Below are 16957 nucleotides of genomic sequence, written 5' to 3' on the forward strand. Positions count from 1 at the left end.
CACCAATTTCCATTCCCACCAACAATGTATGAGGGTTCACTTTTCTCTATATCCTTGGCAGTACTTGTTATTTCTTGTCTTTTTGTTAATAGCCATTTTTACAGGTATGAGGTGATATATCATTGTGGTTTTGACTTGCATTTCCCTGATGATTACTGATGTTGAAAATTTTTTATGTACCCATTGACTATTTGTATGTCTTTCTGGAAAAAATGTCTATTCAATTTCTCTGCCCTTTTTAAAATTGGATTCTTAATTTTTTTGTTATTGAGTTGTATGAGTTATTTGTACATATTTTTTGGATGTTAACTCCTTATTAGATACATGATTTGCCAATATTTTCTCCGATTCTATAGGTTGCCTTTTCATTCTGCTGATGGTTTCCTTTGTCTTACGGAAACAGTCCCACTTACTTTTGTACATTAATATTATATCTCAAAGTTTTGCTGCAATTGCTTATTAGTTCTAGTTTCTTGTCAGTCCTTTTGGATTTTCTGTATATATAGGTGAACAGGTCATCTGTGAACAAAGACAGTTTTATTTCTTCTTTCTTAATGTATACCTTTTATTTCACTTTCTTGTCTTATTGCATTTGCTAAAACTTCTAGTGCAGTGGTGTCTATTCCTGATTTTAGAAGAAAGCTTCTGGTTTCTCACATTGAGTATGATATTAGCCGTAGATTTTTATAGATATTCTTTATTATTTCTTTTATACATATTCTTTATTAAGTTGAAGAAGTTCCCCTTTACTCCTAGTTTGCTGAAAGGTTTTTTTTTTTTTTTTTTTTTTTTTTTTTTTTTTTTTTTTTTAAATTTTTTTTTTCAACGTTTATTTATTTTGGGACAGAGAGAGACAGAGCATGAACGGGGGAGGGGCAGAGAGAGAGGGAGACACAGAATCGGAAACAGGCTCCAGGCTCTGAGCCATCAGCCCAGAGCCTGACGCGGGGCTCGAACTCACGGACCGCGAGATCGTGACCTGGCTGAAGTCGGACGCCTAACCGACTGCGCCACCCAGGCGCCCCTGCTGAAAGGTTTTTAAAGAAATTAAGTAATCATGAATGGGTGCTGGATTTTGCTTTTTCTGCACCTATTGGTATGATAATGTGATTTTTATTCTTTAGTCTATTGTTACAATAGATTAATTTACTTGATTTTTGAGTGTTTAACCAACTTTGCACACTGGGATAAGTCTCCTTGCTTAAAATGTCTAATTATTTTTATGCATCATTGGATTTTATTTGCTAATGTTTTGCTGAGGAGTTTTGCATGTATGTTGATGAGATATATTGGCCTATAGTTTTGTTTTCCTGTAATGTTTTTGTCTGGTTTCAGTGTTAGGGTAATACTGGCCTCTTAGAATAAGTTAAGAAGTACTGCCTTTGCTTCTGTCTTCTGGAAGAGATTATACAGAATTGAAATAACTTCTTCCTTAAATGTTTGGTAGAATTCACCAGTGAACCCATCTGAATCTGTTTCTTTATGATTTGGAAAGTCATTAATTACTTATTCAATTTCTTTAATAGATATAGGCCTATTCAGATTGTTTATATCTTTTCTTGTGTGTGTTTGGTAAGTTGTATCTTTCAAGGAATTGGTCCATTTCATCTAGGTTATCCAATTTGTATAACTTTGTTTATAGTATATAAAGTTGTTTATAGTATTCTTTTATTATCCTTATTATGTTCATGGGATCTGTAGTGATACCCCTTTTTCATTTCTGATGTTAGTAATTTGTGTCTCTCTCTTTTTTTTAAATCTTAGCCCGGCTAGAGGTTTATAAATTTTATTGATCTTTTCAAAGAACCAGCTTTTGGTTTTGTTGATATTCTCTTTTGATCTCATGTTTTCAATATTATTAATTTCTGTCCTAATTGTTATTATTTTTTCCTTCTCTTGTTTTGGTATTAATTGCTCTTCTTCTAGTTTCCTAAGGTAGAAGCTTGGATTATTCATTTTAGATCTTTTCTGTTTCTTTTTTTAAAATTTATTTTAGAGAGGGAGACAACATGCATGTGAATGGGAGAGAGGGGCAGGGGAGACAGAAAGAGATTGAGAATCTGAAGCAGGGCTCATGATCAGCATGGAGTCCAATGTAGGGCTTGATCCCACAACCCTGGGATCATGGCCTGACCCAAAATCAAGAGTCAGACACTCAACTGACTGAGCCACCCAGGAGCCCCTCTTTTCTTCTTTTTTAATATATGCAATCAATATATTATAAACTTATTGAATTTAACATATGCATTCAATAAATTATAAATTTTTTTAATGTTTATTTATTTTTGAGAGAGAGAGAGACAGAGACAGAGCATGAGTATGAGTGGGGGAGGGGCAGAGAGAGAAGGAGACACAGAATCTGAAACAGGCTCCGGGCTTTGAGACAGAGCACAGAGCTTGAACTCATGAACCGGGAGATCATGACTTGAAACAAAGTTGGCCGCTTAACTGACTGAGCCACCTAGGCATCCCCCCACCATTTTTTCTTTTTGATCTACTCTGATAATCTTATCTTTTAATTGGTGCAGGTACACCATTGATGTTTAAAGTAATTGTTTATTAGTTTAATATCCACCATATTGGTTACTGTTTTCTATTCACTGTCCTTGTTCTCTGTTCCTATTTTTGTCTTCTGCTCTTTTTTGTTTTTGTGTGTGTACGTGGTTTTACCTGCAATGCCTTTTTAGGTAACTCTTTTCACTCGCCCCGACCCTGCCCCCAAGACACACTCACTTACATGAACCTCCAACTCTGTGCAGCTTGATGTGAACCATGGTGGGGCTGGGCTTCTGGTTCCAGTATTCTTTTCTTGCATCTCATGGAGAAGCAAGCAGACAGAGTCTACCAACTTGGCTTCAACCCTTTGGACAACAATAGCCTCTGCCTTCATCATTTCCTGTCTCTAAGGGAGCAAGAGTATCTGATCACTAAGAAAGACATCTCATTTTTCCTGTCTTGGTCTAGGAAGTGGTAGAGTAAGAGGACGTAAAAAAATTGAGATTATTATGGTGTCATTGCCAGGCTGGGACCTGGATGCTACTTTGAAGTGACAGAATGAGATTCACATCAAGGAGACTTCCTAATGCTTCTTTGGCCCATGGTGGATAAGTGAGTGAACATTTTATTAGCCTTCAAGAAGGAAGATGCTTGCTTTCTTGTCATTTCCAAATGTTGAATAACCCCTTTAGAAGCTGGAGCAAAATTCAGAGAGTGGAGCTCTGTAAAGGTCTTGGATGCCTTTTAATTTGGGATTTAGTAGAGACTAAATTCTTCTGGCATGTGCTCAGCTCCCCACTGGCAGTGTTGAACAGATGGAGTACAGGTGACATTTGCATTTCTGGTGGAGGTTGGGTGTGGTGGGGATTAATTTTAGTTTTCTCTCTTGGTGTCTGCCCCACCTTGGCAAGCCTTATTTAGATATCAGATGTTAGCTTTTCCTTGGCTAGGGCTGTGAGGTGCCTCACTAGCTTCAGCACGTACACACATACCCTTGGGCTGTTTACTCCATATTACTTTGTGCCAGATGGGTCTGGTCTTCTCTAGCCCACTCAGATCCACAGGTGGGTGATGTCAGTCAGAGCCATGCTGAGAGGTGGGTCTGGTGTGCCACCTGTTCAGAGTGAGAAGGGCCTCCTTGCCACATTCAGCTCTTGCCTTCTTCCTGTATCCTGGTCTTACTACAGCTCTAGGCCCATTTGCTGTGACTTGAAGTATACTTCTGACCAGCTTAGTAGTGTGGTGAGAGTTCAGAAGAAGCCATGGTTTCCCAATACCTTTAATTGTCTTTTAGCTATTATTGTGGTCCTCTGGTTATGTGACTGCCCAGCTGTATCCAACTCTGGGTTCAGATCTGTGCTTGAAAAGATAAGCAAACACTGGCAGGAGGCTAAATGTGGGGCATGGGGGTAATAAGCCCAGCTCCAATGACAATCACATCCTCTTCCCCCTCACTTTTCAGTTTGTTTATGAGGCTGTAATGATGGCATGCATGATAAATTCCATGAGCATTTCTAATTTCTAAGGACTAATTTCTCCCTGGCTATACTCTGCCAGGAGGAGAGGTGGGGAGATGCCAGGCAGTGGTTGTAGGGCTGACTCTGACCACTGTCCTTCCCCTCTCAATTAGGAAATATGGGCTACTGGGGGGGGGGTGGGATGAAGTGTCACTCACCTTGATATGTTGGTTTTTTAGAGTGTGCCTTTATTGAGGACCTGGGCCTTATTCTTGTGGGTTATTGTTATTAGTTTACTTTCAGTGGTGCCATGAGCTAGTGTTCCAGCTTCCACCTGAATTCTCAGGAGCACCCACTGGTTTTGGTCTGTACTTGCATTTGAGAGCTCACAATCCTGCAAGACTATTGGGCCAGATCCTGGCTACTGCATATCTAGTACACTCTACTCACTTGGCCCTGTCAAAATGAAATATTTTTAAAATTCCTAAGTCTCTGAAGCTTGCTCATTTACCTCCTATAGTCTAACTCTATACTTTCCAACATTTTTTCATGACAGAGTTTACATAGAACATGATACCATGCAGATGAGAGGGCTCATTCCTAGGCAATGGTCCAGCACTGGGGAGTAGGTACTGGCTTCCATAAGCCTTGTTCCTACCTTACATTCACCTGGCTGTTCCAGGGACTGTGGGAATTTGTATTTTCCTCTGGCACAACTGTACCCCGTACACAAGTGTGCTGCATCAAAGTTTAGAAGCTCTGGCCCAACACCTACTACAGACCACAATCTCAGGTGCAGCCAAAAGTTCCATCTACAAACATCTTTCAAGGTATACCCAGGGGTAAAAATACTTGCCCAAGGTGTTGTGAGTTAGGAAGAACTAAGTTCCTACAGTTTGGCACTTTTCTCAGTGCAGTCTGCCACCATTTTCCCTTCTGAGGGATAGATGGATACCAACACTGCGTGTCCCCTGTCCCTCCAGGTTAGCATGCCTAGGCTCTTTGGCTCTCTGGCCACATTTTGATGCTTAGGATGCTTCTTCCTACCCACTACATCCCTAACTATTTCCCGACTTCCACATATCTCTAACCTCCTAGGAGCCAACAGTGGGGTAAGTCCCAATTTTGCTACATCTTCTGCATAGCTTAAAACATTGTTTCTTATGATATGGTTGAAGGCATCACTGGGTGCTCATCTGATGCCATCTGCTCTTGTTACTGTGACCCAGACCTTGACGACTGGCCGAGTGCAATGCAGGTATTGCAAGAGCACTCTAGTCCTCTTTAACTCTTTGGACTGTGTGGTACCAGATATTGCTTCTTGTACTTAAACAGGGCTATGAGCATGCTCATCGATCTATCCATTTCTTTATCTACTTGTTTAACAACCTATTCAACAAATGCTGGCCAATGGGGATATAAAGATAAAAGACATAGTTCTTGCTTTCTAGAAGTTCAGTCTAGTGAAGGAGACCTTAGAAGTATAATGATGGTTTGCATAAAAAATTCCACGTGAGTGCTTTGTGAACACAGCAACGGGGGACCTCACACTTGGAGAGTGGGCCATGGAGATTCCTTGCCTGAGATGAGATGACTGAAAAAATTGAGTCTTTTCCTTTTCTTCTTTCTTTTTTTCTTGAACTGAGTCATGTAGGATGCATGTTAACTGCGTGAAGGAGAAAGGTTCTAGGTAGCAGGAAAACTATGTAGAGCTAGGAAGCATGTTAGAGAGCTTGGCATATTTGGGGTATTGCAAATGCCACAATTTTGTGTGGTCATAGTAGTGTTCTAATGGAGAGCAGAAAATAGGATAAAGATTTCTCTAAAACATTTCTGGAGGAGAAAAAGGGAGACTGCCACGTTAGCCTGCCATGATCAGAACACACTTTTGAAATGAGAGTGTCTGTAAGATTCAAAACAATATATAGGAGTGCTGGGATGTTTTATCTGGATGAAAGAGATTTAGATAACAGTCTGGGCTTGACTAAACTTGTTATGTACAACTTCTGTGAGCACAGGCATCACAATTGGGAAAGGAAGATTGCATTCTGAATCTTGGTTCTTTCACTCAAAATACAGCATAATCCTGGGCAAGTTACATGACATTTATAAACTGGTGTCCCATTAATAAAGATGGTTTTCATAATGTCTACCTCACCAGGATTGATGTTAGAAATAAGCCATATAATTTATTGATGTATGAAAGAACCTAACGTAAAACACCTGACAAATGTTAGTTTCTCTGTCTTTTTTCCTCTCCCCATTTTTCTCCTTCTTTTTTCCCTTTCCACCTTCCCTTGCTCATGAATCTTACTTATTAAGTAAGTAATAACAGGTCAAACACCTTGCAAGGATCTGTGTTATCCATTATGGTTACCACTAGCCATACATGACTATGGAACACTTGATGTGTGTCTAGTCCCCATTGAGATGTGCTATGAGTATAAAATACAGAAAGTAAAGACTTAGTACAAAGGAAAAAAAAAAAAAGGAATGTGAACTATCCCATCAATTTTTCAATAAATCACACATACTTAAATGATAACACTTTGGATATATTTGGTTAAGTAAAACATAGTCTTAAGATTAATTTCACCTGTTTCTTCTTACTGTAAAAGATGTGGCTGCTGGAAATTTAAAATTACATATATGGCTTGCATTTTATCTCTATGGGACAGTGCTGTACTGGTTGTTGGGGACTCAGTGGTGAAAAGAAATGCTGATCTTGCAGAGCTTTTAGTGTAGTGGGGGAAGTTGGGAAACTACCACCGATGACAAAAACAACAAAAATAAATAAATGAAAAAACAACAAATATAAAATTCCACATTGTAATAAGTACCGTGAAGAAAGGTTTTCTATGGGCAGGAAAACTGGAGGATCTAATTTAGGCTGACTGGTCATGGGAGCCTCTCTGAAGAAGAAACATTTTCGCTGGGCCTTCGGGAAGGCCTTCCTACATGAAGTTTCCAGGAAAAAGTGGAAACAGAGTTCCAGACAGAGAAAACAGACTGCCAGTTGATATTTGTTAAGTCTACCAAACACCTGGCCTGTGGTATGGAGCTGCCAGGAACAAGAAAGGTCCCTGTGTCTTCGGAGCTTGTGGTCTGGTGAGGAGACAGAAAAGGCAGGTTCCTGAGTGTGCAGGGCTGAGGCAACTACCAGCTGGTAGTGTTTCTCCTTCTCTCTTCACACTGCCTCAGACCATCACAGACCATAGCTTTGGTTGTGAAGCTCCTCTGGGCCAGTCAGTTCTTTCATCATGGGTAACACTTACATTTGTCCCTTTTCCTCTGTTCTCACTGCTCTGTTCCAACTCAGACTTGTCATCTCAGAAACAAGCGTCTGCAATAGCCTCTTAACCAGTTTCCTTGCCTCCAGCCTCTTGTTCGCTTTAATACCTTCTGTGCGTGGCTGTCAGATTAATCTTCCTGAAATACCATTTACACCATGTAACTTCTTTTCTTCAAAGCTTTTACTAGCTTCCTGATACTGGCAGGGGAGCCGTATGTCAGGTGCTCTGCACTTGTCTCAATTTTCACCCTTTCCTTTTCCTGTCGTGGATAATGACAGTTCCCAGCGAAGCTCAGTGTACAGCCGGAATGGCAGCTTCTTTGGCTGACATTGAGCAGCCTTTTTAGCCTCATTTCTAGCCATCTTCCCGTATTTCCACTTCGGCGCTACATTGCCTTCTGGGCCAGGCATGCTGGAGTCCTCATTGTCCTTGAAGCACACAGGGAGGGGCAAGGGCAGATTAGTAAGAGCATGGGTTCCAGAGTCACCCACACCAGCTTCAAATCCCAGCTCTGCTGTTTAACTAGAACCCTTTCAGTAAGTTACTTATCTTTTCTAAGCCTTGGTTTCCTCCTTTGTTAATACCAGGAGGCTAGCAGTAATTTGTATCCTTTGAGAATAGGTGGGAGGATAAAATAAGACACTGTAAGTAGAGTATTTTGCAGGTGCTTCCTCCATATTAAGCCCTAATCTATGCACACTGTTTAAGTAAATGGTAAACCATATATGTGCTGACTAACAATGCTGCCTCCAGAAATCTCTGGCCTTGCTTTCTTTTTTATTTTTTTTTTGCAACCTCCTTATATCTGGTGATGGATTGTGATCTGACTTCTGTGTAGCTGCGATGCTGACCAGACACTGAATAGTGGTGTCAGGGAGCTAGATGGGGCCTCAAGAGACCATCCAGTGTAGGACCCTGAGGCCCCTCACTGTGTTCGAGTAGATTCTAAGGAGTTACTTGAAAAATCTTTTTAGCCCTTGTGGGGCTTATTATTTTTCTTGCACGGCAGTCTCTGGTTGGCTTTCCCTCCCCAAAGTCCTGTTATTGCTGGTTTATCACATGTTTTTGTCCGCTTTTAATTAGATGTCTTTTTTGACTTCTGTCAATGAGCAACAGTGAAAAAAAGGTTTGAAGCTGGGAATAGAGGAGACTGGCGGTTTAGTTACACCTCAGTTATGAATCTTCAGGTGAGTTGTCTTCTCCCCGCATTCCTGATCATACTTCATAACGTCCTTCATGGAATTAACCAGATCATGGGCTTGGAAGTGTTAAAAGTCCCACACAGATTTAAGGTGCTGTCTTTCCTCACCTGTTTTGTTTTTGTTGGACTTGGTATAAGACTCATCGTTAAAAGGAGGAGGCAATGTGAGGTCTTCTCATAGGAAACATGTAGACACCGCTATAGGTAGGCTTAAGGAAAACTAGTCATAAGGAATTCTTGTTATTTTATTTTATTTTACGTTTGTTTTATTTTAAGGTTTATTTATTTTGAGAGAGAGAGAGAGAGAGAGAGAGAGAGAGCACATGTGAGGGAAAGCGGGGGAGGGGCAGAGAGAGAGGGAGAGAGAATTCCAAGCAGGCTCTATGCTCAGTGCAGAGCCTGATGCGGCACTCTATCTCACCAACCGTGAGATCATGACCTGAGCCAATATCAAGAGTCAGATGCTTAACCCACTGAGCGAACTAGGCAACCTGAATTTTAAATAAATAATGAAAAATATAATCACCAAAACAGTTCTAAATTTTTTTCTCCCATCAGTTTTGGATTACAACAGGATAGGTTACAATTCAAACAAATTAAGTTACAAAGAACACATTGTGCTTCAGAGTCCTCTGAGTAATTAGGAGTCTTTTTTAAGGTAGGAAGCCCTAAGTGGAAGGAAATCTTTGGGTCAAGATTGACTTTTATATTTGCAGTCAAAGGCAGAAAGTGAGTAAATGTGGCTACAGTCATGTTTCTCAATTTTTTTTTTAGACCAAGACATAAAAATCTCACATCATCTATTAGTATTTTAAAATAGGTATTTAAAATACGTAAATATAATTTATGATATATATGATTTTGAGAGCATCATCTTCATCAGGAAACACTGAACAAGGGACTTCATCTTTCTTTGCATTTATCTCTTTGTAAAATGTAGTATGTAGTAGTTTGTCATCAAGAGCAGAATATAATACCTGGTTTAGGGTTAGTGCATCATAAATACTTTTGAAGTAAGGATAAGTGAAAATTAACAAAAAAGTAAATTTTGGGGGTGCCTGGGTGGCTCAGTCGGTTAAGCATCCGACTTTGGCTCAAGTCATGATCTTGTGGTTTGTGAGTTCGAGCCTTGCATCGGGCTCTGTACTGACAGCTCAGAGCCTGGAGCCTGTTTCAGATTCTGTGTCTCCCTCTCTCTCTGACCCTCCCCCCATTCATGCTCTGTCTCTCTCTCTCAAAAATAAATAAACATTAAAAAAATTTAAAAATAAAGCAAATTTTTAACAACTCATTTATGGAGACCAAAATGTCTATAAATTACCCCATCTAAATTACTTTGGTATGTGACTATAGGAAAAGAAATAAAGTACCAACAGGAATTCAGAAGATATATTGTATTTGTTAAACCATTAAGGGAACAGCAAGATTAATATAGTGCGCATCATACTTGACCACCTTTATGTCCAGTCCTTCTTTTTTTTTCCTTCCAAATTTTTATTTAAATTCTATTTAGTTGACATATAGTGTAATATAGGTTTCAGGAGTAGAATTTACTGGTTCATTACTTAGATATAACATCCAGTGCTCATCATAATAAGTACCCTCCTTAATACACATCACCCATTTAGCCCATCCCTCCTCCCACCTCTCCTCCATCAGCCCTCAGTTTGTTCTCTGTTGTTAAGAGTCTCTTATGGTTTGCTTCCCTCTCTCTCTCTCTTTTTCCCTTCCCATATGTTCATCTGTTTTGTTTCCTAAATTCCACATGAGTGAAATCATATGATATTAGTCTTTCTCTCACTGACTTATTTCACTTAGCATAATACATTCTAGTTCCATCCACACTGTCACAAATGACAAAATTTAATTCTTTTTGATAGTTGAGTGATATTCCATTGTGTGTGTGTGTGTGTGTGTGTGTGTGTGTGCGTGTGAGTGAGTGTGTGTATGCCACATTTTCTTTATTCGTTCCTCTGTCAATGGACATTTGGCCTCTCTCCATAGTTTGGCTATTGTTGATAATGCTGCTATAAACATTGGGGTGCATGTACCTCTTCCAATCTGTATTTTTGTATAAATGAATAGTAATGCAATTGCTGGGTCATAGGGTAGTTCTATTTTTAACTTTTGGAGGAACCTTTACACTGTTCTCCAGAGTGGCTGCATGGTTTGAATTCCTACCAACACTGTAACAGGGTTCCCCTTTTTTTGCATCATTACCAACGTCTGTTGTTTATGATCAGTCCTTCTAACTTTGAGCCCCACGACTCTTATTCTACTTGTTCAGAACTGATTTTCAGAAGAACCAGCAAAGAACCAATTATTTGGTGGCTCTGATGCTAGGAATCATGAAGAGATTGGAAGAAACATTGAAAATCATCATTGATCAATACTTCCAACCTTAGCAAATAAGAGATTGACCCATTTTTTTGTATTAAAATTTTTTTGATGTTTATTTATTTTTGAGACAGGGAGAGACAGAGCATGAACAGGGGAGGGTCAGAGAGAGGGAGACACAGAATCCAAAACAGGCTCCAGGCTCTGAGCTGTCAGCACAGAGCCCGATGCAGGGCTCGAACTCACGGGCCGCGAGATCATGACCTGGGCCAAAGTCGGCCGCTTAACTGACTGAGCCACCCAGGTGCCCCAAGATTGACCCATTTTTTTTTTTGACAGTCTTTCCTCACTTTATTTTTTTTTTATTTTTATTTTTTATTATTTTTTTTTATTATATGAAATTTATTGTCAAATTGGTTTCCATACAACACCCAGTGCTCATCCCAAAAGGTGCCCTCCTCAATACCCATCACCCACCCTCACCTCCCTCCCACCCCCCAACAACCCTCAGTTTGTTCTCAGTTTTTAACAGTCTCTTATGCTTTGGCTCTCTCCCACTCTAACCTCTTTTTTTTTTTTTTTTTTTCTTTTTTCCTCCCCCTCCCCCATGGGTTCCTGTTAAGTTTCTCAGGATCCACATAAGAGTGAAACCATATGGTATCTGTCTTTCTCTGTATGGCTTATTTCACTTAGCATCACACTCTCCAGTTCCATCCACGTTGCTACAAAAGGCCATATTTCATTTCTTCTCATTGCCACGTAGTATTCCATTGTGTATATAAACCACAATTTCTTTATCCATTCATCAGTTGATGGACATTTAGGCTCTTTCCATAATTTGGCTATTGTTGAGAGTGCTGCTATGAACATTGGGGTACAAGTGCCCCTATGCATCAGTACTCCTGTATCCCTTGGATAAATTCCTAGCAGTGCTATTGGTGGGTCATAGGGTAGGTCTATTTTTAATTTTCTGAGGAACCTCCACACTGCTTTCCAGAGCGGCTGCACCAATTTGCATTCCCACCAACAGTGCAAGAGGGTTCCCGTTTCTCCACATCCTCTCCAGCATCTAGAGTCTCCTGATTTGTTCATTTTGGCCACTCTGACTGGCGTGAGGTGATACCTGAGTGTGGTTTTGATTTGTATTTCCCTGATAAGGAGCGACGTTGAACATCTTTTCATGTGCCTGTTGGCCATCCGGATGTCTTCTTTAGAGAAGTGTCTATTCATGTTTTCTGCCCATTTCTTCACTGGGTTATTTATTTTTCGGGTGTGGAGTTTGGTGAGCTCTTTATAGATTTTGGATACTAGCCCTTTGTCCGATATGTCATTTGCAAATATCTTTTCCCATTCCGTTGGTTGCCTTTTAGTTTTGTTGGTTGTTTCCTTTGCTGTGCAGAAGCTTTTTATCTTCATAAGGTCCCAGTAATTCACTTTTGCTTTTAATTCCCTTGCCTTTGGGGATGTGTCGAGCAAGAGATTGCTACGGCTGAGGTCAGAGAGGTCTTTTCCTGCTTTCTCCTCTAGGGTTTTGATGGTTTTCTGTCTCACATTCAGGTCCTTTATCCATTTTGAGTTTATTTTTGTGAATGGTGTGAGGAAGTGGTCTAGTTTCAACCTTCTGCATGTTGCTGTCCAGTTCTCCCAGCACCATTTGTTAAAGAGGCTGTCTTTTTTCCATTGGATGTTCTTTTCTGCTTTGTCAAAGATGAGTTGGCCATACGTTTGTGGGTCTAGTTCTGGGGTTTCTATTCTATTCCACTGGTCTATGTGTCTGTTTTTGTGCCAATACCATGCTGTCTTGATGATGACAGCTTTGTAGTAGAGGCTAAAGTCTGGGATTGTGATGCCTCCTGCTTTGGTCTTCTTCTTCAAAATTACTTTGGCTATTCGGGGCCTTTTGTGGTTCCATATGAATTTTAGGATTGCTTGTTCTAGTTTCGAAAAGAATGCTGGTGCAATTTTGATTGGGATTGCATTGAATGTGTAGATAGCTTTGGGTAGTATTGACATTTTGACAATATTTATTTTTCCAATCCATGAGCAGGGAATGTCTTTCCATTTCTTTAAATCTTCTTCAATTTCCTTCATAAGCTTTCTGTAGTTTTCAGCATACAGATCCTTTACATCTTTGGTTAGATTTATTCCTAGGTATTTTATGCTTCTTGGTGCAATTGTGAATGGGATCAGTTTCTTTATTTGTTTTTCTGTTGCTTCCTTGTTAGTGTATAAGAATGCAACCGATTTCTGTACGTTGATTTTGTATCCTGCAACTTTGCTGAATTCATGTATCAATTCTAGCAGACTTTTGGTGGAGTCTATCGGATTTTCCATGTATAATATCATGTCATCTGCAAAAAGCGAAAGCTTGACTTCATCTTTGCCAATTTTGATGCCTTTGATTTCCTTTTGTTGTCTGATTGCTGATGCTAGAACTTCCAGCACTATGTTAAACAACAGCGGTGAGAGTGGGCATCCCTGTCGTGTTCCTGATCTCAGGGAAAAAGCTCTCAGTTTTTCCCCGTTGAGGATGATGTTAGCTGTGGGCTTTTCATAAATGGCTTTTATGATCTTTAAGTATGTTCCTTCTATCCCGACTTTCTCAAGGGTTTTTATTAAGAAAGGGTGCTGGATTTTGTCAAAGGCCTTTTCTGCATCGATTGACAGGATCATATGGTTCTTCTCTTTTTTTTTGTTAATGTGATGTATCACGTTGATTGATTTGCGAATGTTGAACCAGCCCTGCATCCCAGGAATGAATCCCACTTGATCATGGTGAATAATTCTTTTTATATGCCGTTGAATTCGATTTGCTAGTATCTTATTGAGAATTTTTGCATCCATATTCATCAGGGATATTGGCCGGTAGTTCTCTTTTTTTACTGGGTCTCTGTCTGGTTTAGGAATCAAAGTAATGCTGGCTTCATAGAATGAGTCTGGAAGTTTTCCTTCCCTTTCTATTTCTTGGAATAGCTTGAGAAGGATAGGTATTATCTCTGCTTTAAACGTCTGGTAGAACTCCCCTGGGAAGCCATCTGGTCCTGGACTCTTATTTGTTGGGAGATTTTTGATAACCGATTCAATTTCTTCGCTGGTTATGGGTCTGTTCAAGCTTTCTATTTCCTCCTGATTGAGTTTTGGAAGAGTGTGGGTGTTTAGGAATTTGTCCATTTCTTCCAGGTTGTCCAATTTGTTGGCATATAATTTTTCATAGTATTCCCTGATAATTGTTTGTATCTCTGAGGGATTGGTTGTAATAATTCCATTTTCATTCATGATTTTATCTATTTGGATCATCTCCCTTTTCTTTTTGAGAAGCCTGGCTAGAGGTTTGTCAATTTTGTTTATTTTTTCAAAAAACCAACTCTTGGTTTCGTTGATCTGCTCTACAGTTTTTTTAGACTCTATATTGTTTATTTCTGCTCTGATCTTTATTATCTCTCTTCTTCTGCTGGGTTTGGGGTGTCTTTGCTGTTCTGCTTCTATTTCCTTTAGGTGTGCTGTTAGATTTTGTATTTGGGATTTTTCTTGTTTCTTGAGATAGGCCTGGATTGCAATGTATTTTCCTCTCAGGACTGCCTTCGCTGCGTCCCAAAGCGTTTGGATTGTTGTATTTTCATTTTCGTTTGTTTCCATATATTTTTTAATTTCTTCTCTAATTGCCTGGTTGACCCACTCATTCGTTAGTAGGGTGTTCTTTAACCTCCATGCTTTTGGAGGTGTTCCAGACTTTTTTCTGTGGTTGATTTCAAGCTTCATAGCATTGTGGAAGATTGACCCATTTTTAACATCAGAGGACTTTTGGGATCCCTCCCTACCCCATCCAACAATTGGGTTGTGGCTATACTTTTAGTATCTATTGACTGAGAAGTAAAAAGACATACCAGTTCAGGTGGCCTCTTACAATGGCATCTTGATGCAGGGGTCTGTAGCTTACCTGATGATACCACTGTTTTAGATCAAATTCCTCATTTCACAAATGAGGCAATGGGACAGTTTTGATTAAGAAATAGCCAGGATAGGGATGCCTGGGTGGCACAGTTGGTTGAGTGTCTGAGTCTTGATTTTGGCTCAGGGCATGATCCAAGGGTTCTGGGATTGAGCCCTCTGTTAGGCTCCATGCTTAGTATGGATTCTCTCTCTTTCTCTCCTTCTACCCCTCTCCCTTACTCACTCTCTCTCTAAAAAGAAAAGAAAAATAAATAGCCAGGGTATAATTCAGAAAAGTACAGGATATTTATTTATTTATTTATTCATTTTTAATTTTTTTTTAATGTTTATTTTTTGAGAGAGAGATTGACATAGTGTGAGCATGGGAGGGGCAGAGAGAGAGAGAGGAAGACACAGAATCTGAAGCAGGCCCCAGGCTCTGAGCTGTCAGCACAGAGACCGACGTGGGGCTCGAACCCACAAACAGTGAGATCATGACCCTAGCCGAAGTCGGACACTTAACCGACTGAGCCACCCAGGCGCCCCCAGAAAAGTACAGGATGTTTAAATATAGATCTGGAAATATTCAAAAGTCATGGCCTGTGACTTTGTGGTGCAACGGTAGTGTGTCTGACTCTAGAAGTCACAGCTAAATCAACTTGAGATCTCTTACTCAGAGAAAAATGTCAGTCTCTTCTAATGAATTTGATGCTTGGAGAAACAGAAATATTATCTTTTCCCCCCAAGTTTATTTATTTATTTTGAGAGAGAAAGTGAGCACACAAACAGGGGAGGGGCAGAGAGAGGAGAGAAGTATTTCTTTTTCAAGTTTATTTGAGAGAGAGAGAGAAAGAGAAAGGCAGAGAGAGAGGGTGAACAAGCAGGGGAGGGGCAGAAAGAAAGACAGAATCCCAAGGAGGCTCCACACCATCACCATCAGCACAGAGCCTGATGCAGGGCTGGAACCCGTGAATGGTGAGATCGTGACCTGAACTGAGATGGAGAATCAGATGCTTAACTGACTGAGCCACTCAGGCACCCTGAAACAGACATATTCTTCCTCTTATGTTCATGTGGCACTTCAGTGTCAAATTCTTCCCCAACTTCATGGGTATGGCTTGAGAAATCTCTACCCTGAGCTGTTGCAATGTTCTTTACCCAATGGAAATCCTTTCATGGGATGCCAGATAAAACACAGGGCACCCAGTGACATTTGAATTTCAAATAACACATGAAACATATAGGACATATTTATGCTAAAAAAATTTGTTGCTTATCTAGAATTCAGATGTCACTGAGTATCCTATACTTTTGTTGTTGTTGTTGCTGCTGCTGAATTTGGTCTACACCACATTGTCCAAAGTGGTACCAAGTGTTGAAGGGCAGGAACTGGAAATGTGGGTGACATTCTTGCATAGTTGTCAACACTGGTTATTGACATATTTTCTGGGGACCTTTAAGATCTCTGTCAAAGGCTATGAGGCTTGTGTATAGTTTTCTCACGAAGCCTTGCTGTTTTTCATGGACATGTAACTCAACTCAGACACTGGCAGCCCAGCCTAGAAAAATTTACTCTTTCTTCTTTATTCCCTACGTTCATTCTCATTTACCTTGAGGTTTGTCATGACCTTGTGCCCTGCCCTTCTGTAAGGTGGAGGCAGAAACAAAGGTGGATATTTCTTTGGGCTGAAGTAATGACTTTAAGGGTGAATCAAGGGACAGGGGATAGGGCAGGAGGGAAGGAGTCTTCAACTCACTCTGACCCCTCATTTTCTTGTATAGGAGTCAGAGCATTTTCCATGGAGTACAGCGAACTACAAAACTCTCCACTTTTTGTTGTCTGAATGTGAATTTAGAGGAGGCCAGAGTTTTTTTGTTTTTAATTTTTTTTTAACATTTTATTTATTTTTGAGAGAGAGAGAGAAATAGAGAGAGACAGAGAATGAGCAGGGGAGGGTCAGAGAGAGAGGGAGACACAGAATCCTAAGCAGGTTCCGGGCTCCAGGCTGTGAGCTATCAGCACAGAGCCCAAAGTGGGGCTTGAACCTCCAGATCATGACCTTAGTCAAAGTTGGCGCTTAACTGACTGAGGCACCCAAGCGCCCCTAGAGGAGGCTAGAGTTTAGATGCCTATCAGAGATGCCTATTTCTGTCTCTGTTTTTTTTTTTTTTTCTTTTTTCTTTTCTTAGTTTCTCTCTCCTGTACACATTTGATTCAAAATAAAATCTGGCATTGGGCCAAT

At 40.2% G+C, this 16957-nt stretch overlaps 1 protein-coding gene across 5 annotated transcripts in view; it reads left to right on the plus strand.

Moving 5' to 3' along the window:
- TMEM45A (transmembrane protein 45A) overlaps positions 1-16957 on the plus strand; it is an 80601-nt gene that overhangs the window by 23180 nt on the left and 40464 nt on the right. For 2 of the 5 annotated variants that reach the window (XM_045501792.1, XM_045501791.1), the window contains one exon: positions 8330-8433. The exons of the other annotated variants lie outside the window; for them this stretch is intronic. The gene's annotated coding sequence lies outside the window, so the exon portion shown is untranslated. Of the gene's footprint in view, positions 1-8329; positions 8434-16957 lie in introns of those variants that run through there. 5 annotated transcript variants of the gene reach the window in all.

The sequence above is a fragment of the Leopardus geoffroyi genome, chromosome C2, assembly GCF_018350155.1.
Source record: "Leopardus geoffroyi isolate Oge1 chromosome C2, O.geoffroyi_Oge1_pat1.0, whole genome shotgun sequence".
Lineage (NCBI taxonomy): Eukaryota > Metazoa > Chordata > Mammalia > Carnivora > Felidae > Leopardus > Leopardus geoffroyi.